At 38.1% G+C, this 27,282-nt stretch overlaps 1 protein-coding gene across 1 annotated transcript in view; it reads left to right on the forward strand.

Annotated features, from left to right (window-relative positions):
* The window catches only part of CDC42SE2 (CDC42 small effector 2), a 79,044-nt gene that overhangs the window by 5,127 nt on the left and 46,635 nt on the right, over positions 1-27,282 (forward strand). The window contains exon 3 of the mRNA XM_037373891.1: positions 10,344-10,416. The gene's annotated coding sequence lies outside the window, so the exon portion shown is untranslated. The remainder of the gene's footprint in view (positions 1-10,343; positions 10,417-27,282) is intronic.

Here is a 27,282-nt window from a genome sequence, read left to right on the forward strand (position 1 = left end):
ACTGGTACCTTCTCTTTGCATGTGCAGTAGTGCTTCAGAGTGGTCCAGGGGAGAAAGCAAGCTGCGGACAGTTGCACTGCCTCAAGAGCTAGGAACTTTTTTCAACTTGCTTCAAAGTTACAGTATATTCAACATACAAGTGAAATGATCTCTGTGGGTTGTGTTCAAAGGATAACTTGTTATACAAAGTATGGATCGTGATATAGGCCAATATCTAGTAATGTCAAAGGTCTATTGGGTTGCAGTTACCTGGGCACTTGATCTGATCCTGTGGTTATTGGAAAAATGTCAGCTTAGTCCTTCACTGCACAGAATTTGTATTCTCTCCCCACAATATGTAAATTGTAGCAGAAGTGTCATGACCCATCACAAGGTTTGTTTGCACTGTATAAACCATCGCCTGTATGTTGGAGGAGAGGTGCTGGAGGAGAAATTGCAGTTCATCTTTATAGTAAAAGAGAAACCTCCATCTAAACAATAAGGGGCCTCTGATGCTGTGAGAAGATTACACATGGTGATGACCACTCTGATCCAATAATTTTTCACAGCAAAACACTTACAGTACTTACAGTTGCACTTTAGGCAAGTAGAGATAAAATGTTGTAAGTATCCTTAACCGTTGAGGCTAAAACAGATAGCTGTTTGTTTTATCAGTATATAAAACACAGTACAAGGGCAAAATGATGCATGAATCAAGTAGCTGATTAGAGACTGCATCATTGTTTGCTGGGTATTTTGGTGTCTTTTGCTTCTTTACAACTTACTGTATAACTCAACATGCTTTTTTTCTAACTATACACGGCTTGAACTTTATCACTTATTACACAAAGTCTAGAAATGTATTCTTAGGAAAACTTTCTTTCCATAGAATAGAAAGTGTGTTGTCACCAAAGCCTTCCCAGTCAAAATCCCAATTGTTCTCATAGAAAAAATAAGCGTGTCTGGTTTCTGAATGAAGTTGGTGATTTCTGTGTTAAACTTAGTGCCTTTTCTGTCATAAAGTAAAGTCTTATCTTTGTATGAGCTTCATATACTTTTCCTTCACTTCCTTTTTGGAAGAGGATCTTTTGTATTGGAAGGAGGATCTTGTACTCACCCATGGAATGTGGAGACTTGGGCAGAAATAGGACTTTCATAAATTGCAGTTGGCTGCTTTGTCAGAACAGTCATACTAATAAGTGCTGAAATATCACATGGAGAAAACTGTTACACCTATTGGTTGCTTTTATCTTATGGGTCATGTTCAATAACTCTTGTGCTGATTGATAACATCTTTTAGTCGGCCCCATAAGATGCAGCTATTGTCATCAAACACCATTTGCTAAAGGAATTCCACCTGCTCCTTTAAAGCTTCCTGAGAACAATTTTTCATCTGAACTCAGCTACCTATTTCTTCTTAGCCCTTCAAGTGAATGGTATTTTGCCTTGATTTTCCATACTGAAGTTCTTTTCTAATAAGCTGAATTTTATAAGGTTTTTTCTGCGTTAAGATAATAAAAATAAACTAAAACTGATGTAAGAAAGCAGTTTGAAGTTAGCAGTAGTCCTGTTCACCTGAACTGTATAAAGAAATTGTGAGATATGATAGGAAGTGTTTTTGTAGCCAAAAGTATGTGTATTTCAGAAACAGTTTACCTGTTTTATTTAGTGGTGACATATCCAAGAAGTCAATCTACAGTAGACTGAAGTAAAGGTTTAGAAATACCAGTTTTAAGTAACCTTTAATTTTTAAGGGGAGGGAGGGGGGAGCCAGGAATGATCTTCAAATAACTGCTTTAGTTTCAGTATTTCATGCACTCCTTGCTCATCAGTGGGGTTTTTTTGTGTATTTGTTTGGAATTTTTATTGTCCTCAAGCATATAGGGGGAATAATTTGTGGAGCTAATGGAAGACTAAGGCAGTAGCTCTGTGGCATTCCTTTGTTTTCTTTTTTTGTTGTTGTCCAATCAAAAATTCATCTTACCTGAGATCTCACACGGGGAGCCTGCCACTGATCACATCATTGTTACAGCCAGGGCTTGTTGCATTTCAAGTCCGTTTTATTTCAGTGTTGAAATAGTGACTTATTCTGAAAGGTAAATCTAGGTATGTCCAGCTCTGTTACTTGATGCAATTTTAACTTGGTTTCTGCTGAGCTGTCATGATGCTCTTGAAAAGTGTTAATTGGACTTAAGACTGTGTTGAGGTGAGTTTGAAGGGGCACTGTGTCAGTACAGCTACTCTGTCATGAAAAGTGATTGATTATAACTCATTCTTTTTCCTCCATGGACTGTCCCCCAGGGTCCACCATTGCCAAGCTTCCTGTGAGGGCTCTAAAGAGTAGTCTGTAAATCCTTCCATCAGCATCTCTTCTTCACCAAGTGGTGCTTCCACTTAGCACCGGCCTTTCCTGCAAAGTCAGTAGGAGTGGGGAACTCGGTGGGAGTGGTGAGGCATGCCTTTCAGTTGTGTTTCAAGTTGAACCCTGACTACGATGAATTTAAGTGAACCTTTCATTGAGATCCTAAATATGTTACAGTTGTGTTGGTGAAGAAAGTCAACTGCATCTCTGCAAGAATGCATTTGCAAGGGTATAGTCATTACCTGCAGGTAGCAGTTATGGTCTTGTCTTGTCCCTGCTGTTTCTTCATTAGAATTGCAATATAGTTGTATCCCAAGGTGCTTACAAACTAAAGTATGAAACATTATTGCTGTATATACAAGAAAACACAGATACCAGAGGTTGTGGTGGAATTGTTTAATCTGTTGTTTGGTTGGGGCACAAACAACCAAGAATTGTTGCCTTTGCTCCCAGTCCTATGCCCCCTATGATGTCAGGGTATGTACGTGTTCCCAGTAACATGATCCTCATTTCTTCAGACATATAATTAAGTTCCTCATTTCAACAGAAATATAAATAAGAAATAAATAATATTTCTTATTTATATTTCTGTTGGAAATTATAATAAATAAAAGGAAAATGCATCAAGAGTGATTCCACTTGTGGGAAACTCACAACAGGCATGAACCTGTTGTAGTCCAAACAAGTGTGCATTTCAGTGAGATAGTATATAAATTAAAAATTCCTTTAAAAGAAACACGTTAGTCTGAAAGTGACACTTCCATAGATAGCTAGTCAAATGTTGACAGAGATAATGGGCAATTCTAGGTTATGCTTTTTATACTGAATATATGCTGTTTCTTTTCTAGAATCTTTAAACTCGGCTCCCTTCCTTCCAGGGACAGAAAGCATAATGTGAAAGCTTTGTTGCGTTGTTTGTACTGATTGAGGTCATGTTAAGATGTTTTTGTCAGTGTTCTTCTGTAAAGGCAGTCTGACCAGACTATCTGTGGCTTATTGTCTCTGTAACTTTATTTGTGTTAGCGTTTATTCAAAGATGCTGAGAGCATTTCAAATACTGTACTGTTCCAAAATCCCAGGCAGCAAATCTTGCAAATCACCATGGTAATGTGTATGTGTGGGAAGAAGGTTAAAGTCAGAATCTGCATTAACAGAATCTGTTAATGCATATGCTGAGTGCCACTAGCACTGCTTGGTCTCTGATGTAGATATTTTCTTCACTTAATTAAAACCAAAGTAATACAATGCAGCTAATACTGCTTGTAGTCTGATGTCTGATTTTTTTTTTTGTGATTCTGAAACAAATCCACTAAAATAATGAGATACACGGGTAATCACAGAGTCTTCTTTCTGTTCAGGAAATGGCATATAAGAATCTTGTAATCTAGCAAAAAAACTTCAAAATTTCTTTGTTGCCTCTTTAACAACTTATGGATAGGCTTAAAAGTCAGTGTTTTAGAACTAGAGCAACATACCAAGGACACTTACTACTGGTAGCTCAGGTCCTGGTGATTTCTGCCGAGTTACTGTAAATGTTTAAGGATCTTGATTTTGAGTAAGCCTGTCTGGATGCTTTTGCACATGCAGTTGTTACCTTGGACACAGAATTAGTTCTGAAGTGTAGTCAATGATAGTTTAAATAGTAATAATACAAAAAAACAAACAAACAAAGGAGCTGTGTTCTTTTCTAAGGTGCTGAAACTGTTTCTTAGTAATTTACCCTTGTTTGGTCAGTGCTGACATCAGACCTTAAAGTTCCTATGAATTGCTTTGTGTGGGGGACAGGAGGAATTACATCTGGCATTTCTTGGGTCTTTACTCCTGTAGTCTAAATAAACTGAAAAAAATGGGAGACTTGGATGAAGGATTATTTATTTTCTCTGTTACTGTATTGATTGTCTCAAATTTTAATGAGTTGCAGTTACTTACTGGTTTAGAAATACTGTCCCACTGCTACTGAGAATTACAGAGGAACTGATACTGGTTCAAAATGCCAGGTTATAATGACTGCAGTGTTAGATGGCCTGACAGAATGGGTTTCTTCATTCTTTCATTGCATAGGTGAATCCTATAGCAAAGCTGCCAAGAGGAATGTGGAGCTGAAATGCTCTCTCTGTGTCAGATGTCAAATGCATGAGGGGAGGGTCATGAGAGCTGAGTGTGCCACCAGCAGAGTGGAGTAATTAGCCTGGCATGACATGAATACTCAGTCAGACTGTCCTGAACTTAGCTGTTGGTTTGAGTTACCTGTGTGTGCATTTACATCACTGAGTGTGTTTTGATTTTTACAGTGCTATTCACTTGTTATGTGCAGTCTGTCATAGTAATAATGCTTATTACTATGGTATTTTTCTTCAGAATGCCAGGCCTCCTTTCAAGAGAGTGAGTGTGGGAAGTGATGACTTTGAAAGTCTTTGCCTTGGGAAAACAAGTTGCAGTATTTCAAGGCTGATTTTGTGAAAGCTGAACTCCGCTGTGTAGACTGTGGAGCTGTTTGTATAGCTAGAGACTTCCTGGGTCCTTTCTTTGCTTGTTGATGATGTTTAGTGTCTGCTGACAAGATATCTCTCTTTCTAGTTCTTTAAAAGACAAAACTTCAGGGTCAGTAGGACTTCAAACAATGTTTTTTTGTTCTGTTGATAACCTTGATCTGTCTACTCCTGTTAGGTGTAGGATTTGCAGTAGCACACAGGTTGATTGTCACCTGTGTGATTTAAAGCAGACAGGCAAGGGATTATTCATAGTATTATTCATGAAGCAAAAATTTAAGTAAATTACATCCTTTAGCTGATAAAACAGGTAAGCTATTCATGTCAGGTTCTCAAAGTCTGTGTTGGCAAGTATGAAAACACAGTACCTGCTTCTGAAGAATGTACTATTAATTGCACCTTCCTCCCACTAAACCCCCTGATGGCAATGCCCTCTTTCAGCTATGTCCTTATGAAAAAAGGTAAGCCTTTGCATGCAGTGAAAGAGTTATCACTGTTAGATTTAGGTTATATGGCAGTAAAATAATCTGAAAAAGAGGTATTAATGCAGATACTTTTTCTTTCCCTTTATGAAAGGCTTAGCCTCTCAAACATTGTAATACATATTGAGTGTCTCCATGCTACGAATCCAGCGTGTCTAATTGGGCTGAAATACAAGATTTCACATCTTACATAGCTGAATTTTTGTGCTCCCAGCTTCTGACCCAGGTATCTTTCGGTCTTCTCCTTAGTGTGTTCATACAGCGTAGTCCATCCATCATCCAAATAGACACACCTGTGTCACTGACGAGCCAAAGAATCTCATTAGAACAGAGAAGAATAAGAAAGCTTGATGCTAGCACAGATAAACATGACCTGGAGGTCAGCCTTCTATGTGTCTGACTCAGTAGCTTCCAAGAGGATTATTTGCCTTTTTTTCATGCAGAGATTTCTGGAGGCCACTGGAGATAAATGTAAACATAAAATGTAAACATTTTATACATTTATACATTTCAAAAATATCTAAATTTCTTAATGTTGCTATCTTCTAAGTATCTCTCAAAAATGGTGTTTGAGGTGGGGAAAAGGTATTCAGGGAGACATTCACATAGGCTATTGTATCAAGTTCTCTTCTAGGCAAAGCTGGTTAATTGAGGTATCTTCCTGCTTCAGATGGATGTAAGTGTAAACCCCATCTCCACGTTGTCATCTAAAGGACTCTAATTTTGAGACTTACGTTCCTCTGATAGGAATGGTAGAAACTAAAATGAGCTTTCATGATTCTTTGTGCCTCAATTTACATTTCATGTTATATACCTTCCAGCTCTTTTGTTTCCAGATATGCACAGCTCTGAACTCATTGACAGCTATTAACTATTTACATTTATTATGGCTCTATTAAAATAATTAGTGTACCAGTTATAAGCTTCATAATGAAATTATAAAATATTCTCTGCTGGCTAGTTTTCTGTATTTATATGACTTTGCCATTGACAGGAATGGAACAATGGTGGTAAATCTGTGTGTATATACTATATATGCCTATACAGATAAGAAAATTGTTTAGCAGGGGCAAAGTATCCTTGGTATGTTTTACATTTCTGTTTTTAATAATTTGAAAAAGGATAAAGAAGTCGGGTGTTCAAGATAATGAAACCCAATATAAAGTTTAGATTATCATTTTCTTATGGATAAACTGGTGAAACTGCTGAAGTTCAGTGTCTGTGGTTTTGTTTTCAATGGAAAGGACTGAATGTTTGTAGGCTATTTAACTCTTCATCTATTGCAAACTCATGGCCTCTTTAGCTTAGAAAACACTTTATTCTTAAGAGACAAATGCATTCTTAAATCTTACACTTACGTAGTGTCTTTAAAGTTTTTTATCAAATTTCAACCTGTTCGTGTAATTAGAAAATTTAGAAAATGTTATGAGGCTGCACTAATGATTTTTTTCTCTGAATTTGATACACTTAGTAACAGCATTAATTTTCTTAAATCTGTTAATGCTTATGACACTTCTGTAGCTGCCTTATCAGAATAGACTTCATTGGCGTTTATGTTCTTTGAAAGAATGTGTAGCTCTTCAGTGGAAGCATTGTACTAACAGATATGTTTCAGCCTTCTAAGGTGATCTGTATGTCACTTACCATATTGATTTATGCTTTGACATCTTTATTTTCATTCACAGGTTTTATACTGATCTTCTCAAAAAGGCAAATATGACTTTTAAGCTGTGATGGACTAAGTAAAATAAGAAATAATTTGAGCAGATAATGCCAAGATAATGATGAAATTCCCTACTAATGTTGCAACATTAGCGATTTCTTGTAACTGGTTAAATCAGTAATTTGATTATTATGTAGAAATACAGGAGGTATACTGAATTATTCACTCTGAAAACAAGGCTTCAGACAATCATAAAGCTTCAGATTCTCATGCAAATGCTAACACTTGCTATTTATAACTGACATTCTGAATGAATGAGGGATGTAGTGCAAGTCTGCAATAAGCTGCCCAGACTTCATAGAAAGTGTTTACAGCTTGATTAGTAATGTGCCTTGGCAGTACCTGCAAACAACTGTGCTTTCCACTCTGCTGGCTCTTACTCTATACTAGTTCATTTAATAGCCTTTCAAGCCAGAAGGCTACCATTTATAGAAGTGGTTTTGTGAACTACATTGTCCATTAGGATGTGGGTTTAGTCTATAGGCTTCATTCATCTGGAACTCTAGCTGTGACACGCTGACTTTAAAACTACTGTTCCAGATCTCATTTGTGACTGACTTCTAAAAATGTTATTTTATAAGGATGGATTTCATTGTGCTGTCTTGCTTCTCTTACAGTATGGCCCTAGATTTTTAATACTACAATTTAAGAAAGTAGAAATATTTTTTTTCTTAGTCTTTTTTTTTTTTTTTTTAAGGAGAGTAGTGGAAGAAGACTCTTGGCTTGGAAGTTTTAAGTATAGATAGTCTTATATTTACCTCATTTGTATAAATATTGTTACATACTGAAATGGCTTATACAGAATTGGTCTCTACATACTGCTAGGGTGTTATGTGTGCTATTAATGTGTACTCTATGCTAACATCTTATAGTGTAGAATTGTCTCAGTTTTCTCTCAGTAGAATTTAGTAATATGAATCTTTCTCCACTTTGATTTTTAGTTGCATTGCATTCAAGTGATTAGGTCCATGTTTAACTACAGTTAAATTAGTTGGTTCTCTTATCTATATGTCAGATATTGTCCACAGAGTCTTTAACTAGAAGGCAGCCAAGTTGCAGTGACAATTCAGTTACAAGGTTGACATCTACTCTAAAAGTGCATGCTCGACTTGCTGGCTTTAAGGATTTTGCTTGCTTTCTGGTTGAACTTTAGGCAGCTAATGCAGTGTCGTGTGTTACCAGCTGTTTGCTCAGCTGTTTTGCCTGAGGACCAGTTTATTGTGTTACGATTATTTCACCAGGTGAAAGAAAGATAACCAGAACTCTGCTCATTCTGTGATAATAATATTACATATTATTCTGAATATAGTTTATGTGGAGCCCAAGCATTATATTGAAGTGTTTTCCCTGTGTGCCCCTGCCACTATGTTGATAGCCTCCTGCTTTGCCCTGACTAGGTGTCCCATCTTTGGGAGCTGTAGCTTGCTAGCCCTTCATCCAGTAACTCTACACCTTTTATATAGTATGTCAAGCTTATTTTTCTGTCAATTCAAGTTCATTTTTGTCTCCCCTTCATTATTCTGAGGTAAGTAAAGATAAACAAACTAAAAAACTGTTGTCTGACTTCTTAGGCAAAGGGAGGAGACTGGTCTCGGTCTTCCCACAGACTCTTCTTGTGTCGCTGTCAGGGCTATGCAATCATCAAACATTACTTTCACGAAGGCGGTTATAGCCAATTCCTAATACTGTTCCTCTTAGTAATCCACTGTTGTGAAGTGTTTCTTTTTTGACCACCCAGATTTGTAGCCTAACAAAAACAGTGATCAAAGCTTTCTGTCTCTTGACTTGTGACACTGCCCAGACAGGTTTCCCCCACTTCCCTCTTTTCCTCCCCAGCATTCTTCTCTTGATTTACTATTTTTCTTCATTTGTTGTCTGTTTTACCTGCTGTCATCTACCTCTGTTCTTTGTCCATAAATTTTGTGACATTTTTTCTGAAAACTACAGGGGTAAAGATAAAAATTCCTTAATGACACTTTTTAAATCTAGCTTATGTCAGTCTGAGTAAAAGAATAGAAGACTTAGTTCCCTAGTTTGTGAGCAAGGAAGGGCTAAAGTATGACAAACAAGCCTCCAGTGAAAGTTGGCAAGCGAATGTCTTGCCATGTGGCATGAAAGACAAAATACCAGGAAGCTCAAGTGTAGAAGAGGGGATGGTGGTTTGTTGTTTGGTTTTGTTTTAAATAAAATCTGCAAAACATTACCCTACCTAACATAGGAAAGGCATCAAACTTAATTTACTACTACTTTTACCTTATTTTATATGAACATTTGGAGTGTGAACTGGATTGTTTGGAGTTTTCAGCTTTCCTTACTGATTTCATCTGTTTTGAAGCCAATTTCTGATACATGAATTCTGTCATGGCAGTTTGTCGTTACAGTGGATGCTCTCTCAATACAGGGGTGTTCTGGTGGTTTTTGTGTGTGTTTTTGTTTGGTTTTTTTTTTTTTTTTCAAATACAGGTTTAGCACCAGTAAATAATCTGCAGTTACTTCAACAGCAGATTCTAGAGCAGTGATTCTTCTCTTTGCTCAGAGCCAGCTCTTACGAATGTGTTTCCTTTCTGTTATTGCCTGCAGTACTTGTAATCTGCCCTTCCTTTTACTGAGAACTGCTGAACCTGCTAGCAGATGTCATGGACAATAATTCAATAACAAACTTGTTTGCTAAACCTCACACATGTCATGAGACTTAACTGTCAAGTTCCACATTATTATTGGGTACTTAGTACAAACTAGTTATTTCCTGAACTACCTAGTATTGCTAGTGATCTGAAGACTGATCAGTAGAAAGGATTATCTAACTAATCTTGCACACAAAAATGGTGGAATATATATCTGGTTTAGGGCCTCTCCACCACCCCCTCCTAATAGTAACATTTGACCCCAGCAAAGGGAGCAGCCAACTGAGTAGTTATACTTTTGAATCCATGCTCCTTTTTTATTTCCTTTAACTATGTCATATATATATATACACAAATTATATGTATATTTTTTAAACAGTGTGTAAACCTTAGGATAAGAATAAAGAGTACCTGAGAGTGCAAAAGTCAGTGAAGTTTTCTTCGAACGCTGCAGTGAACAAGGTAGCCTCTAATTCTTGAATTCATTCACAAATGACAGCAGCTGAGCCGTTCTGACATATGTGGTGCTCTGCAAGGCAGAAGAGTTGGAGAAACTCCTGACTGTTGTTGGTAGCTGTTTTCTTCATGCTAACGTGAAGTTACTTTGTTCTGTGTTATATTTGCATTAGGAGCTGTAATATATAGTTACTTATACCATTTTTTCCCTCCTTCTTTGATCTCTAGAATTGGGGATCTCTTCAGTGAATAACTTGCTGCTTAAAGAAAGGACCAGAGTAACGGAAGTTCTGAAATTCAGGTAGGCAATACTCTAAGTTTACTTTTAACTTTAAATGTTGAGGGAAACATAGGTGACAGACCTGTGGATATTCATTGTGGTACCAAAATCGTCAAAGCACAATAGGGATTTTAACCTTAAGTAGATTGGGTCTGGTTTCATGGCTTTTCTCATGAATTCTAAGAAGCGTTTCAAGTGAGCCCCTGGTGAGAAGTCCAGAAGAACTATGCTATGCAAATGTCTTTTGTGCTCCTAATAAAAACAGATTGATTAATATTCATATCTAATTCAGACTGACTTTGACAGGAGGTCCAAGTACTTTGTGACCCTCAGTTAATTTAACAAATTATTTTTGACACCATTAAATTGTCTTGTTGCCCCAACAGACTCTGGTATTTGTGGTATGTTCGGTCACATATACTTTTATCTAGAGGTCCTTCCCTAATTTTCTTACCAAAGTATATTCTCAGTAGATTTGCTAATTACTTTGTCAGTTTCGCATTCCTATTCCTTTATGCAAAGTAAGGCTTCTAAATCGATCTCCAATACCTAGTTCTTCAGTAAGATGTCAAAACTCCTTTGGTGTTCTTTGTGTGATACCTTTCATGACTTTAACAAATAAACAATTGTAATTTAGTATCATATGCTATTGTTTATTGTGGTTTGCTGAGTTTTGAAGGACCTATCCAACTTGTCTTTATTACTTTCTATGTCCCATCAAGTTTATGTGCTTTGGTGTGGTGTTAAATAATGTAAATGAATGACCAGTGGCTTTAGTCAGCTGAATTTGCCTCCAGCAAAATTCTGGGATAGATTTATTCCTATTCAGCTTCAGTAAGTAATATGATTGCAGCGCGTTTATGTAGGTTTAATTTCTGTGGATTACATGAGTAATGAGGGAACAACTAAACACTGAAATTATTGCTGGTTTCTTATGAGCTCAGTTCTGTACAGCAGCTTTAAATTTAGAAGCTTGTAAATTCTACTTCAGTGTGTTCTTTTACTGTTCCCTGTTTTACTGTCTAAAAATCCAAATGAACTGTGGAGAAGGATTCTGTTAGGTAACAGTACTTTAGGAAATGTGCATAAAAGTCTCTTACACATTCTGCTCCCTCGGAAAGAGGTGTGGCTTGTGGAACACATTGTGCAATTCTCTGCATTGAGAGCAAAGCCTGCAAAACACTGTTTAATGTCTCGGGTACTACCTAATAAATATCTTTCTATTTTACCTTCTGAGCACCATTCATGAAATATGTAATTCAAGTAGCAGTCAGACTTGATGCTTTATTCTAAAAACACTCAAAGTATGCTGAATATCATTTAAATACTGGTAAATAGCTAAAACTACGTTTTCTGTTTCCTCCTTTCTCTCTCCCTTCCCCCATGTTCCTTTGACAACTCCAAAGTGTTCTCAATACGACTGCCTGACAATACCAGACATGTTTGGGCTTACCTTTCATGTTGCGGACTTCCTTTCTAAGAATGCACCTGCTTTTTTTTCCCAGCTCTAATTTCACTATTACTTGTAAAATCTTTCTGCCAGAGAGCCTGGGGAAGGAAGAGTTTGCACAGGAATTTACCCTGGAGAAGTATGTGACAAAGAGATGGTTTTGTTATTAGCATGTGAAACTGGAAGTCAGTGGCATCCCAAAGTGGGAGCAGGAGCTGCAGCCTCCCCTGCAAGCCCTGCGGTTCCCCCTCTGGCCTGCTTCTTGCTGCTATGCCTCAGGAGCATCCCCAGACTTTCATATACCCACCCTGTGGAAAAGCATTTCATTGCAGAATGAGAATGAGGGGCGGGGATGGGGAATCTCTGCCCTTCAAACTCTCAGGAGCAGGGAGAGACGAGGAAATGCTAACTCAATCAGGTAATTTTAAAATAATAAAAAAAAAACCTGCCAACCCCATATAGCCTGACAACCAAAAAACCCACTATGTGGAGGTGGATGGGAGGGGGTGAAGAGAAGGCAGGCAGTTGGGTAGCAGATGTAGGGGTGATAAGGGCAGTACAAAGATGGTGATGACTGAAGAAGACTGATAGGAAAAGAGGAGGAATATATACTACCAGTGGAGAATAAGGACTGTACTGCAAGCAGCAGGAGGAGGGCATGGGCATGGATGAGATCTGATGCAGGAAGACTGAATGGATGAGGTTCAGGACTTCTCCTGGAGCACTGATGTCAGTCAGTGGGGATCCCCCCTGGAGCAGGGGGAGGCAGGGAGCACAGAGAACTCCACAGTGCAAAAATGTGTGTATTTCATTCTTGTGCCAGAAACAAGTGAAGTGTGATGGGTGTTCCCAGCCTGTTGGCTGCCCTTTCAGTTCTTGCTCCAGGAGTGTCTGCAGGAAGCTTCAGTCACAGGTCAGGAAGTACAGCCTTCCTGACTTGCCTCACTGGCAGCTATGAAACTGGTGAGTGTAAAATCTCCATGACATCTTTCAGTATGTCCTATTCCAGCCAAAACCAACCCTTCTTAATGTCCTGATATTTTTCTTCATTTATCTTAAGCGTTTTGAGGTTCAAACTGACAGTTTGTAAGACAGTGATGCAGGGCAGTGCACCGGGGCCATGCCCTGCTGCCTCTTTAGTTAGAACCCTGCAACTTTTTCCTCTCTTTTCCCTCTGCAGTTGTGTGGCTGGATTTGCATCTTCCTTCATGTTCCTTGTTGCATGACTTTGACTACATGGTGGATGGATATACTTTCAGTCATGTGAAGGAGAAGGCATTAAGGCTTGTGGCTCTTCATCATAGTATATTCCTCATCTGATCTCGTGATACTCTGATACTTATACTTTCCAACTGCTTATGCAAATCCAGGATAATCTGAAAGAAAAGATAAAAGTGTGTTTTCCTTAACTCTTCTATTCTAGTATTGCTACTTGTCACTTAATTCACTAAAGTTCTAGAATACTTGGCTGGGGACAGGGGGAAAGGTGGAAAAATTTCCTTTTCTCCCTTATGGAGGTGGTTTCAAAATGGTAGTGAATGTTTTATAAATGCTTTTACACCAGTAAATAACTTCAGTTTGTCAAGAAAGTTCTTACTCCTTTCCTGTCTAGCACTAAAAACTTCTGCAACACTTTTGTACTACACTCTTACAGCCAGAAGTCCCAGCCTAAAACGTTAGCAGAATGTGTTGTGGTCATGTTCGGACACCACCACAGAAAAGCCTGCCTATCTTCAAAATCTGAAATATGTCTTTTCTATTACCTTGCTTTTGTAGTAAGTGATTTTCAGATTTGGTTTATGGACCATCTTTTCTAAGTAAGATTTTAATTGATTTTAGTTTTATGTGGTGGGTGAAGTCAAAACACTTCCCTACATACTTTCATCAAATCTGTATGACTATAGGTGTCAATTTAATAATCGATTTGTGAAGTTGGAACAATGGCAAAAAGGGAAGTTTTAGTTCACTTATTTAGTTGGAATTTGATGTGCTGTTCATTTCAAGGGCAAAGGACAAAAAATCACGTAAGATGTTGGATTTCAACATTTTGTTTAATGAAGGACTTTTGTTGGTCAGTTTAGCTTTAAATTCTACCCGCAGCTCCTGAGTTCTGATCACTGCATTAATCCTGTAGAATAACTCTGAAGTAACACAGGTGCAAAAGTGTGCTCTTCTGTTACTGCATTTGAGATGGCCAGTTGTACAAATAGTCACACTTCGTTACTGTTGTCTCTTGCACCAGCTGTGTTTCTGACTGTCCTCCACTTCTTTCATTGTTAAAATTGGGTCAAATCACTGGTGTGCAGCTAGATTGTGTGACTGGTTCAGCTTCTTACATAGGTCTGTCTTCAGAAACAGTTTTGCTTTTTTTCCATGATGCATTTTGTTTGCATTTTGAAGTAGAACACAGCTGTTGCAATTGAACAATTAATGCAGAAGTCCACAGCACAACTTTTGCTGTCACTTTTCACAGTAAGGTGGAAGATGAGGAACAAAGTCACTGAAGCTTTGTGCCAATGGAAACTATAAACCAGAGGGAAGGTAGGAATTGAAGACCGTCAATAAGAGAATTGCTGTCATGGAAGCTAACTTTCATTACACCTGTCTATGTGAAGAGAACAGTAAACAAAAAGTGGGCTAAGAGAATGTTAGGAATATTGGTTGATGTCTAAATTAGACACTTAAACTCGTTTGTCCTCCTTTGAGTAAGCTGTCCTGCAGTGTAATGGGGAAGGGAAGGAAGGCACAAGGCCCGCAAAGAGTTGATGCTAGAAGGTACACCTTCATGATGTTCAGTTACTGTAGTTTGAAATATTCAATATATACCCTAAGAGATTTTTCAGTTTTTAAGGTTTTATATTTAGGCTTCTAACTAGCTACAGAATGTTCTTTATAATGATATTTAAAGTATCTCTAACAGATTGGGTAGTTCTGTTCTGTAAGATATTTTTTTTTCTTTCTGGAAGTAGTTACATGCTTTAATCTTTTCCTTAAATTGGCTAATCTTATGTACAGTGAAATATGGCATCCTGAAAAACCTGTACATGCTTCCTGTCCTCTTACATGCACTGTATTTTGCAATCATATTTTTTGGTTTTGTATGTGATTTTATGCAGGAAAAAAACCCCTGCCATTTTGTAATTAAGGCACAAAGCCTAAGAGCCTAATTCTGGCTCCTACCAACATGAATAATCATGTCTCCCCAGAAAATGCCCAAACCCCATGTTATACCTAACACTTGCGTCCTAAGTGCTGTCTTGCAGTGAGGATGCCAAGGACAAATGACCAGGGACTACTTAAATGTTGGGATCCTGTTTTCTGGGAGAGCGCCAGCTGAGTGTTGGTAGTCCTTGTCACAAATTTAGTGCTTACTGTCTGACTTCTGTACATCAGATTTGTATTTACCCTTCAATGTGCAATACCTATCCATTCAGAAAAGCTACCAGACCAATGTGCATGTGTTACACAGTCAAATTTGGTTGCTATAGGTACCAAATAATTAAGGAACCCTATTCTACAGCACAAAGTGACTTCAGGTACTGGAAGTCCAGTAAGTTATGTAGCTCAGAGGCAGAGAAGAGCTCATATGAAGTCTATAATAATTTGATCTGTACAGCAGGCTGGGTGCAAAAGTGAACACAAGTGGAGCAGATCTGTTTCCCTTACCATATCTACATCTTGTTCTTGAATTCCAGGTGAAACTTCTAACCACAGCAACTGTCCCATTTTCTTCAAAAGAAGGAAAAGGATAATATCCTCTCCTATATTAATAATCTAGTATCGAGAAGGAAAGACTAAGTAACAGACTTTTGCTAATGGCCGAGTTTAACTTTCAGATTTGTCTTTGCCACAGAAAATACTTTTCCACTCAGGTGTCTTCTTTTGGACCAACGGTTGCTACAACATGCTGAAGGACACAGAATAGATCATTTTCTAACTTTGTTTTTTAACATTACATACAGCTTACTGGGTATTCCCTTAATAGGAAAAGCACTTCAAGCTATATGTCCCTTGAAGGAGGGATGTGTTCCAGTAAGCATTTATTCAGGACTTTGGCACATAGTTTCAACGTACTATCCTGAAAATCTTACTAACATTCTAACTAACAATACAGGTTTGGACATGTAGGTTTCACAGATGCCTTGCCTCCATTCTGTAGTTTCACAGACACATAGTTTGCTTTGTTTACTCGTGTCCAATATTGCTGCAGTTTGGTTGAGCCATTAGGGATACTGCCCTGTGTCAAAGAGAGACTGTTATAGTTCCTTGGGTATGCTTCATTCAAATCGTAGTAGGCTTCTCAGCAGACGCCATTCTGTGATGCCATTTACTTTTTAAAATATAATGGACAAAGTAACTTCTTGCTGCTCCAGCCTCCTTAAGCATCAGGTAGTAACTGCAGCATTTTTCTAAGAATCAGTTTTCCTCTTTTGAATGAGGAAATTCAGAACACATCTTGTCTTTCAGTCTTTCTCTGTGTTGGAATGTATATCAATCTTTAATCCTTCTAGCCTTTATTGATTCCCAGTTATTTTTCCTACCAGGAATGTTACCTGTTGCTGAGTAGACTGAGGGGAAGGATAAGCAGACCAGTATTTCCATTATTGCTGTTACATGGTAGATCTGTTCCTGGCTGGCTGCCCTGTGCCTGGCCAACCGTTCTTTTGAGGCTGGTTTGTTAGACTTCAAGTATTTTTCAGCAGTTATTCTGCCACTCAAGTTGGGTCAACCAGCCTTAAGTATGAATCGTGTTTGGAGGCTGAACGGCATTTGCACATCGTGAGCATGTTGACTCCTTGGTGCAGGATTCTGAAGAACTGGAAGAGTGGCCTCAAGCTCCCTTAAATCCCATTGACTGGCAGAAGAGGAGTGCTGCCTTTGAATTGACTTAGGCAGGAAAGTAGCGGTGGGGGAGTTGCAGTGGCTTCACTGGGGTTTTTGTTTGCTTTTTAGTTAATATGAGTGAATTAAAAATGAGGATGGTAATGCCAGTCTTGCCCCCCTTTTAAGAGTAGTCTTTTCAATTTAATGCCAGTGTTGTTGTGGAAAATGCTGTTGTGGGGAGGTGGAAATGTGAAATAACTATGACCCATGCATTCTTCTTTAAGAGAAGGTATTTGATATATGTGTCTATGAAAATATGTTAATTTCCTTATGCAGAAGAAGGAGTGGAGGCATGGAGAAGCATTGTAATTAATTAGGGAGGGCTGGGATGCCAGACGAATTGTTCGATTCATAAAACGGAGAGCCAAATCTGTAGTTGAGTAGCACCTGTTTCTCAAAAAAACTGTCAGACTTTGAATGGAAACTGTTGGGTACTTGCCATTTCTCAAAATCAAGCTACCTAACTTTCCAGCTGTGTTTTGGGATGCTTTTAACATAAGGATCCTAACCTGAGATGTCACAAGAGACTGGGGTGCTGCTGTATTAAATGTTTTCTGCCTTTCAATGGACTGTGACTTAAACAAGTAAATGAAAAGCTGTACTGCAACATGTATCTCTGTAGTCCCAGCTTACTTTAAAGTGCAGATCCCCAGACTAGTTTGTACACAGATATTATCATTACTTGATTTGTCTATTGTAGGAAAAACAAACTCGTGGAAGATTGCTGACACTTCTCATTGTTAACAAGAGTTGCTGTGGAAGAAAGACATGATACACTGTGTCAAAATTTCATTATTTACCCTTAGATAAGACAGCCTAGAAAATTATTGTCAACAAGTGCTGTCTCATAAATACAATGTTTCCTTTGTTTCTGTACCCTCTTTCTTCTACTCCCATCTACCTCTTCCATTATCTTCTGCACTATCTTTGCCTCTGGGTATTTACGTGTATTTTAGCAAAGCTTCTTTGTGCAAGTGGGTTATCTGTTGTGATGTAATAGCAAGTATTTTTACTGCTGGCCTTTCCCCCCCACCCCCCCATCAACTTTTTGTTTGTTAAAAACAAACAAATCTCCCTCCCAGTTTTTTTATATAGTTTATAAACTTCAGGCCTGTTTCATGAGTATAGTTTCTTTTCCTCTGCTCTGCCTTGCTTTCTCTCTGTCTTTCTCCTTCCCCCAATATAACACTAACTTTCCCTGTTACCTTTCGGTGTCTTCCTGTTCCTTTCAGCTGCCTGCATCTCAAAGTAACTGCTTGGTCATAACTGAACTGCTGTGGTGATACTGTTAGCTGAACCCAGAATCTGAAGGCTGCTGGATAATGTTACATTATTAAATCCTTCATGGGGTGTCACGGGAGAAAACTGTAACTACTTCTGTTTAAAACACTTGGAAAAAGTTGCTAGCTCTGCAAAAACTGACTCTAGTGCCATTTAAGGACATTTGGTGTATGTTACTAATGTAGTAGTGGAGGTTTTTGGATGTTCTTGGTTAACTTTAATGTATTGCATTGCTATGGCTAGTAACCCCTTGTAAATAGGCATCAAATTCACAGATGTAAAGCTTTTTGGCAGAAAACTCTGACTTTGTTATATGTCCCAAAACAAACTGTGAAAAAAGCATGTGCTCATTCCAGCCTCTAGAGACTGATGTACTTTCGTTTCCATATAGATTTAAGAAAGTCACATAGCATTTACTTACCGGAAGCTTCTACAGTAGAGAAGCACTGCAGCTATTATGAATTTGGTCGTTCAACTTGAACTCGAGTGTGGAAGTGGTTTTTTGTTTGTTTCACTGCCTTTTTTCAGATAGCTGAGAATCCTCTAGAAGGAAGATACATTCACATACACCCAGAAATAACAGCTTGTTTTGCAGAAACTGGTTATATTCTGAGGACATGTTAAGTAAGTTTTAGTAGCAATCAGTTACAAAAAGAAGAAATGCATTTCTTCTCTAATTAAGAGCAGTAACTTCTCAGAAGACCTTCTGAAAGGCTTTTCACTATTTTGTTGTTCTGCTATTAGTATTTGTGCATTTTAGAAAGTACTTCAGTTTTGAGATATTGCAGTAAAGTACGGTATCCATTAAGAAGTGGAATAAAGTATTTTAGACTATTGTTTTCAGAACTTCTGCAAAAATCCCAAACACTTTCTCTTTCTCCATCAAAGTATCAATATGGAATTAATGAGTGAAGGCTGATGACCAGTACGCACTGACTATTGTTACTGGTGTTACCAGCACTGTCTAAATTTTGCAACTGTGTAGTGTATCAGTGTGTTACAAAGCAAGTTAAATCAGCATGTGTTTTGAGATCTTAGTCTCAAGAGTGATAGCTTTGTGCACATCTCACTAAAGCAATTGGAATGCATGAGAGATGCATATATAAAAATGTACACACATACTAGTTAAATTCAAGTGTTCAAAAATGAATGTACTGGTGACATAAAAAGCAGAGTTGCTCTTTTGACAAGTTTCACTGTTATTCTTTACATTGCATGTTCAAGAATTATGGCTTTTTCAGCACCACTATGTGTTACCCTATCACTCTGACTCTTATCCCTCTTTATTCTTGTACTGCTGGCTTGAGTGCACCCTAATGTGAAACACATGTGTTGGTTTGTGGTTTTCATTTGTTGCTTTTTTTTTTTCTTGGGCTCTAGCGAATGTGTATCTTTAACACAGAAATTGAGGTTCTTCCTACCAGTTGTTCTACCATCCCAATTACAGAGCTATACAACAGGAAATGGAGAGAGGTATGAGATCAGGCTAGGTAAAAGACCAGGTCAAATCAAGTATTGAAATACAAATTACAAATTAGCATGGCACATTTACTTCTTGTATTCCTACTTTAAACATTTATGAGATATTCATGTGGAAGAAAGCCCACAACTGTAGGTATCTGGATTAGAAGAACAATTACCTTTCTGTTGCACTAGAAGTATTTGAGTCATGGTCCTTGAATAATACCAACTGTATTCTTCAGGATCATTGTTTAAACTTCTGAGTGTCTATGTCCTGTGTCCCGTCATCATCATCGTTGGTGGCCCTAAGCTGTTTCTCAAAAGGTTACCATGAAATAGACTAGACCATCTGCATGTGTCCTGTATCAACACAGGGGTAAAATATCATATTTCTGTCTAGTGTTAGATAACCTTGCCACTATGCTCTGGTAATCTTACGGACAGCAAATGCTGCGATTCCTATTACCTTCTGTGGAGGCTTGGGTTCCTCAGAGCTGGCACAAATCCCGCATGTCACTTCCACTGTTGCTAGGAGGCAGACCTTCAGGTATAGGACTGCTGATCTGGTAACATTAAGTGAAAAACTAGTCTGACCTTTAGTTAAGGCCTAGAAAAACTGATTTCCTCTCCACCTCTTGTTGTGTAATAGTCTGACTCCCCATGTCAGAATGCTTTTGCACCCATGTACTCTCTGCATATGCTTACTAGTATAAAACTAATGATCACTTCACGTTGCTTTCTATGAAATATGTTTTCTCAGTTTCTGTTGTAAACTGCTTATTTGCACATAGCCTCAAACCCCATGTTTTAGGAGTTGTTATGCAGTGATGCTTAAGGTTCTCATGGAAAGTTAATTTCTTCCTCTTCTCTATTCATTTTCTGCTGTTCAACAATGATTTTTTTTGCCCTGAGGAAGAAAGTTCAAAGTGAAAACCAATTGGTTTTGCCTGTTTTCTTTCCTCTGACACTAGGAATGCTAAACTACTTCTTTATAGGAAATTGCTGCCCATATGGTGGCATTTACAAGCAAGATGGTACCAAAACCAGTTCAAGAAACAAAAGTTATTATGAATTTTTAAAAAATGTATTTTGCTAAATTTTCTGAATGGAAACACTGCCCATATCCCTCTGGATATGGATCCATTACGGAGAAGGCCAGGACTTCAAAACATAACTCTTTCTAGAAGATTAGAAATACTCGGAGACTGTTCTTACTGGTTTTAAAAAAAGAACAACAAAACAAACCAACCCACAAATCTCATCTCACTAGTTCTTAAGTCAAACTGCAGCATGACCTTCCCATCAAGTTGTGAGTAAAGATGACTAAATCTTTTAAATGGTGTAAATAAAGACCCTTCCCTGGGGGGGAGCAACCTGTGGTGGTGGCTTTGCAGCTTAGCAAGGGCCACCCGGTGCCTTCTGCAGCTCTTCATGTGTAAATGGTCACAATGGGTCAGGGGCAGGTTGCCTGCCTGCTTTCTGGTGGGGGAAAAGGGGGGAATGCTCTATTCTGCTGGTGCTGCGCCTGCTCAGAGGAGCAGATAATGAAACCCTTTGTGCCCCCATCCAAAGACATGTGCTTCAAGAGGAACCGGCAGTGCAGCTGCACCCCTAGCAACAAGGGCCTGGAGAAAAGAATGAGGGCAGCTTCCCAATGGAGGGTGGCCACTTTTGAAGATGAGCAAATGAAACCAGTAGCACAGTATTTAGAAGAACCTGTGTGTGCCTGTTGTTCTTGCTAGGGATTTTTTTCTTCCTGTTTTTTAATTTTAACTCTTAGACTGAGATCTGTCTATGTGTTTTTTAATACATAGGTAAATCAATGACTTAAGACTTGCCTGTGTCTTTGTTACTTTTAACTCTGCCTGTGTCGTTGAACATAACGCTGTAAGTCTGTTCTCATAACAAGTAGTAAAAAAATCTGATTATTTTTTTTTTTTGGGTGGATGTGATTTTTAGAGTCTTAACTCCATAGTGTATTTCCTGGAGCATTCACAGTGCTGTTTGATATAAAGAGCATGAAGGAATTCAGTTCAAGCTGATTTTTTTAGTATAGATGCAAAAAATCCTTAAAGAAGCAGTGATTTGAGAAATTAATTTATTGTAAGAAATTTATATATATCACAGGACTGTTTGCAAGATTTTCATTGGTGCTTCTAAGTTGTGCTTATTGTGCTACATGTTTTCTAGAGAAATTAATGTTAAATGTTTCATTTGTAAGATAAGGCAATCCAGTCTATTTGCATGGGAAGTCCTGTGAATGAATTGGGATAACGGTACTGATGTGAATACAATAGGCTTCATTAATTACCTAGCTGTGGATGGTGATTCATGAGCCACAGTTCTGGCTGCACGTCTGGGAGAGAGGGGGCGTTTGTTTGAGGAAGAGACTGAATAATGAATACCTTAAACCAAATGATCTGTGGCTGAGTGGCAGACAAAGAGGGCTTTGGGGAAGCGACTGAAAGGATTGCAGCTATATCTAGCCTTTATGCTGAACGTTGCATGAGAGCCATTGCCCCTTCTGTTTGGGGAGGAAAAGGGGAAATCAAATCCACTTATGAAGCGAGTACACCTTGCCAGTGGAGATGCTGTTCTGTATCATGATCATCTAGTTACCATCATGAAGAACGGTGATGTGGAAAGTTTGGTTATTTTAGTTCTGTTTTTCAGTATTTTGACAAATGCAGCAGCCTTTTTTTTTTTTTGCAGTACAGGTACAAATGGTTTTTTTTGTTTTTCTCTTCCACTTTCATATCTCCTATACACAGTCTCTAATGTCTGTGCTACAAGTTGATTGTAAGTCAGATCCCAGAGCAAAGAGAGAAGCAGATGTGATGGTTCCTGGATGTTCTGTGATCAGGATGTGCTGACCTGGGGCAACCACAAGTCAGGAGCCCATTCCCTTCCTGTGACTGCTATACAGCCAGTAATGTCCTGTACAGCAGCTGTGTGGAAAGCTAGAACAATATCGACTTAAACTGTTCAAGCAAGATTTACTGGAGGTTGATTGTAGATGGGATGAGTCACTCATTTCTTGGCTTTCTTTTTTTAATTTTGTGTCTTCCTTCACTTGTTCTGTGTTAAGCCTGAGCAGTAAAAGAGGAATAAAGGTGAAAGGTAGAAATTACATGTTTCTTCATTAGGTGTATTTGTTGACTTGCTCTAAAGTGCAAAGGGAAAGGTCTGGCATCTGTTAAATATTTGGAGACACCTTGAGTCTTCACTTGTAGAACACTATTTTTATGAGAGGTAGGGAGAATGAGGGAAATGTTTTGGGGTAGGATACAATTTGAGGCTGTAGTTAAATGCTAAATTTAACAACTGTATCTTGTGCTCTTTGCCAAAGTTGCTAGTGAAAGCAACGTTACACGTTTAAAAAGCTTGACATTCCCTTTAACAGCCTTTCCTTTATTTGCAAAAAAGCAACCATAATGGAAAAACTTGTTAAAGAGCAACTGTAACTTTTATCTAAATGCATACTTCTTACACCTTAATCTTAACTTGTAGATAAAAATTGTTATCCTAGGCAAAGGAATTGGTGTGTGGTTTTGGTTTTTTGTTTCCAAATATACAGGATATATTTGTCAGCAGATTCAAGGAAAATGTCCCCCACCCCACTCGCAGAAAAGAAAACTGATGGTTGTGTGGCATTGGAGAAGATAGGATCTTATTCAAAATAGGGAAGCTTTGTGTGATAAACTGAATTGTCACAAATGTTTCTCAATGTAGTCAAAGTAGCTGCTGCTTGCTTCTCATTTGAGTTGATTTACTTAAGTCAGTTCTACATGCAGACTTGATTGTACCCTCTAGCAAAACTGTAGTGACTCATCTTCAGCCCTTTCACTAGAAAGGGTTATACAAAGTAAATACTATAAAGTTATTACATCATTTACCAAAAAAAAAACCCCCACCAAAAAAAGGCATCAAACCCAAACAGAACTAAGCAAAATGTGAAAAGCAGAAAAGACCTTCCCCCCGCTCCCCCTAATCCCCTTGAACAGAGAGGATTCTACTGAATTTTACATCTTTATATTTTCAGCAATAATGGAGTTTGCCAGCAGTTCCGTAGTGTGCAGACAGAATGCTCACCGCAAAGTTTGTAAAGATCAGCATGAAGATATTACCAATTATACACACTTAGAAGCTATTGCAGTCTCTTTTTCAACAGTGGCTGTGAAACTCCTTAGGTGTTCAAAGTAACTGGGGAAAAGGGGCAAAAATCTTCATAGGACCAAAGAAAAAAGCGTGTCTTCTCTCTAAATGAAGAATTCTGCCATTTTATGTCTTTTGTAAAAGGCACTGTGCTAATGTGGGCTATTTTTGTCTTCCCTAAACTTATCTGTTTAATTTGTTTCTTGGTCAGTTGCCACAGCAGTTCTTGAGAGAAACTGAAGCAGCTGTGCTACTTACTGCTTTGTATGTCTAAATTGCTGTGATCCCAGCATAGGACAAAGTTCCACTGTGTTTAAAACATGAGCATAGGCTAATTGAAAGGGAAGCATGTACCAGTATCCATAGGTTTTTCTTACCATTGCAGTAGCAGAAGAGGTAGTGGATTTGTATGTTAGGAAATTTTAACAGTTAGTTGTGTTTCTCCCTAACAACACTTGGAACCAGGATGGTCCTTCTGAATATATCTTTACCTTGTGGTCTGGGGAACTAAGTATTTGCCAAGAGAAACAACTGATTAACTAAGTTTACCTGTCAAGAGAATAGAATAGGACAACAGATGGTGGAGAACAGAGTAGGTGGTGCTGGCAAAATGTATTTTTTTTTTTTCCCCCCAAGCTTAAACTTGGAAGTATCTGATGTGAAATCCATCATGAGCTAAGCCTTATAATTCACTTCACTGTCTGTGTCTTATTCTGCAGTCTTCATCAGCATAGTTTACAAAAGAGGTCTTGGAGGAACCTGGCAGCCCTTCCTGGATACTAATACCTACAATGATTACTGCTGCCATTTTCCTTACAGCTTTGTCCTGTGCGTTACAAAAAGACTGCGTTGGCTGTCTGGAAAACTTCCATGGTGGATCTTGAGTAAAGGAACTGTATTTCCCTGTCTCAAATGGCCAAGTTGTTTTGATTGATGTGAGAAACACTTGAGTCTTCATGCTTATGTTAATAGAGATTCTTAGGCTGTGTGGCAGCAGCATTCTTTTCATAGTGAGAAAGCACAAGTATCGTACTTAATATTTGTTATTCAGGACGTTTCAAGTTTATCAGCAGAAGTACTAGATGTCTAGTGATTCTTTTGGCATGAGAAATACCATGGTCAAAACACTTGTTTATCTTTCAGGTTTCCATTAGGGGTTTTGTTTAGGTCAGAAGGTTGGAAAGAGGGCAGTATTTTGTGTGGTTTTGTGTTTCCCTTTCTTACATGTTTGCAAGCAGGTAACTAACTAAAATAATGTAAGAGAGATTGCTTGGAGGTGTGCCTCTGATTCATACCACAATTGCTGATACTGTTTTAAAATGTGTTTTCTTGTAAATCACCTCATTTCTTCCCTTACACCCCTCCCAAACATTTTCTAGAGCTAGGTCTTTGTACTTGGAAGTTTTCATTCAGTGCAGGTAAGCAAATGCTGTTAGGTAACATGACAGTGGAACTGAAGTGCCCACTGTGGGGAAAAAGAATGTAAATTCATAGCTGTGCTGTCTTGCAGTGATAAGATTTTATTTCACCCTGCTAACATCTGCTGTAAGTAGATACTGTTTTGCCCATTACAAAATGCAAGATTTAGTGCATCTTTTTTTTTCCTTGCTGTATGTGTGCATGGAGGAGAGAAGTATAGATTTTCTTAAGGGAGGGAGCAGAAGGCAAGAAGTAGGTAGGGGCAGTGTCAGAAGACCTTGTTGCGCTAGTGTGGAGAGGGTAATACAGGACAAGGAGCATGAAGTGTGGCCTTCTCTTTCAACAAAACTTCTGGGAACCTAAGTGTAAAAAGATTCCATACGAAGAAGCACCTAGTTCAAATCTCTTTGAAGGGCTGTTTTTCATCTTCACTGTATGGAAGAGGTGGACTCGGCACAAAAGGGATACTTCGTTTGTTCTCTTTATTTTGTTTTCTAACTTCTGGCTTCTATTCTCACTGCCCCCAGGATTCAACATGCTTACTTCACAGTGCAGTACTGGAGGGAGCACAGAGGGAGCACAAATACCAAAAACAGTAGAGGCTGAGTATCTGGCAGCTTGGCGCATCTTGAGGGTGATTGCATCCTTTGTTTGAAACACTGGTAGGAAGATGAAAGGTGCACAGAACTACAGCTAATATCAGTTTCAGCCTTAATAGCAGCATAATAGTGCAAGTATCTTGAGGGGATGCTTAAGGAGGAACATGTTTACTGGTTTGGGGTTCACTTTTGTTAAATTCCCAATTCCTCTGTCACTTAGATGTATTCCTTTAAGATTTCAGCTGTACCAGGTAGATCATCCTACAAAAGCTAGATATTGACAAGACCACAGAATATTTTTTTTTTTAATTTAAAAAAAAAAAAAACCAAACCAAAACCAAACAACTAACCCCAAATAGAATATATGTATGGCAAAAATGTCAAGGTAGATTGTGAAGTACAGAAAAATTCTAGAAACGCTTCATTAATATATTGAAAAAGAAAGCAATATAGTGTATGCCTTTACTTGGAATATCATATGTAATGAAAATAATAGTAAAAGGCAAGTGATGTGTATCTCCCCCACATGCACAGCATCCGGATGCTTACTTGTACTGCTACTTGTACCTTTCCTTTTGAAAAGTGAGGAGGTGGAGAAAATGTTCTTTGAGAAAGGATGGAAAAAAGTTAAGGGGGAGGGATGAGGGATGGTAGTGTTTTTATAACTCTGAATTATATGAAAATGAAGGGGCATACTTTTAAGACTTGGCTTGCTGTAAGCAGAATAACTTTCTAAAGGTACTAATGGATTCCCCATAATTTGTTTTCAAGTGATGTTTGAACGCCTATTTTAAAATAAAGATCACAAAAAGAACTAGAGTTTAAAGATCTTAGTTGTCATTCAGTTATGACTTTAATGTCTGTTTGTGTAGAATATTAGATAAAAACTTTGTAGAGGCCTCTTCAGACTGGAAGAACCACCAGTCCATTTATCATCATTTCTGTTGGTATCTAGAAGTTCTAAAGCAGACCATCTGCAGTTTGGCTGTCAACACAACAAATTTTCAAACTTCAGGGTTTTTTTCCCTCTTAGTTTACAAAAAAACCCTGAAAGATGATGAAAATTGGGCTTAATACAAAGCTGTAGAAGCATATTAATGGCCACAAACCAACCAAAACTATATATATTTGTTGTTTTGACTGATTAAAAATAAGAATCTGCTTCCAACTTAATAGTACTTGGCAAAGAATAGTCAAACAAAGAACAATCATGAGGAGAAATGCGGCTTTTTGGTACGGTGATGCACTAGAAAATAAATACCTCTGTAAGTAGAATGTTATTGTTTCTCCAGGTAACTTCTGTAGGCCAACATTAGAAAGTCAGTTTTCTTTCCAATCTATCTTTTTAGCTTCTAGTTTCTTTAGCTTATTGTATGTCTTGCCTCATCTGCAAGGCTTCTGCCTCTTTATTTGTGGTCTCAAGTATAAAGCCTGTATCTTGGAAAAAGATTAGGCATTTTAAAATCCTGTTCGGTCATACAAAAATCACAAAACAAAATATAAATTTCTAGTAAATTATGCAAACCTATGTATTAATAAACATTAAGAAGCACGGTGCTATTCGGCACAGTTAAGAGTCCTGTCTTGTTGCCTAATTGTAGCAAAGAAGGCAAATCTTTTTTTTTCATGTTTTTGGGA

This window comes from Falco rusticolus, chromosome Z, assembly GCF_015220075.1.
Source record: "Falco rusticolus isolate bFalRus1 chromosome Z, bFalRus1.pri, whole genome shotgun sequence".
NCBI classification, from domain to species: domain Eukaryota; kingdom Metazoa; phylum Chordata; class Aves; order Falconiformes; family Falconidae; genus Falco; species Falco rusticolus.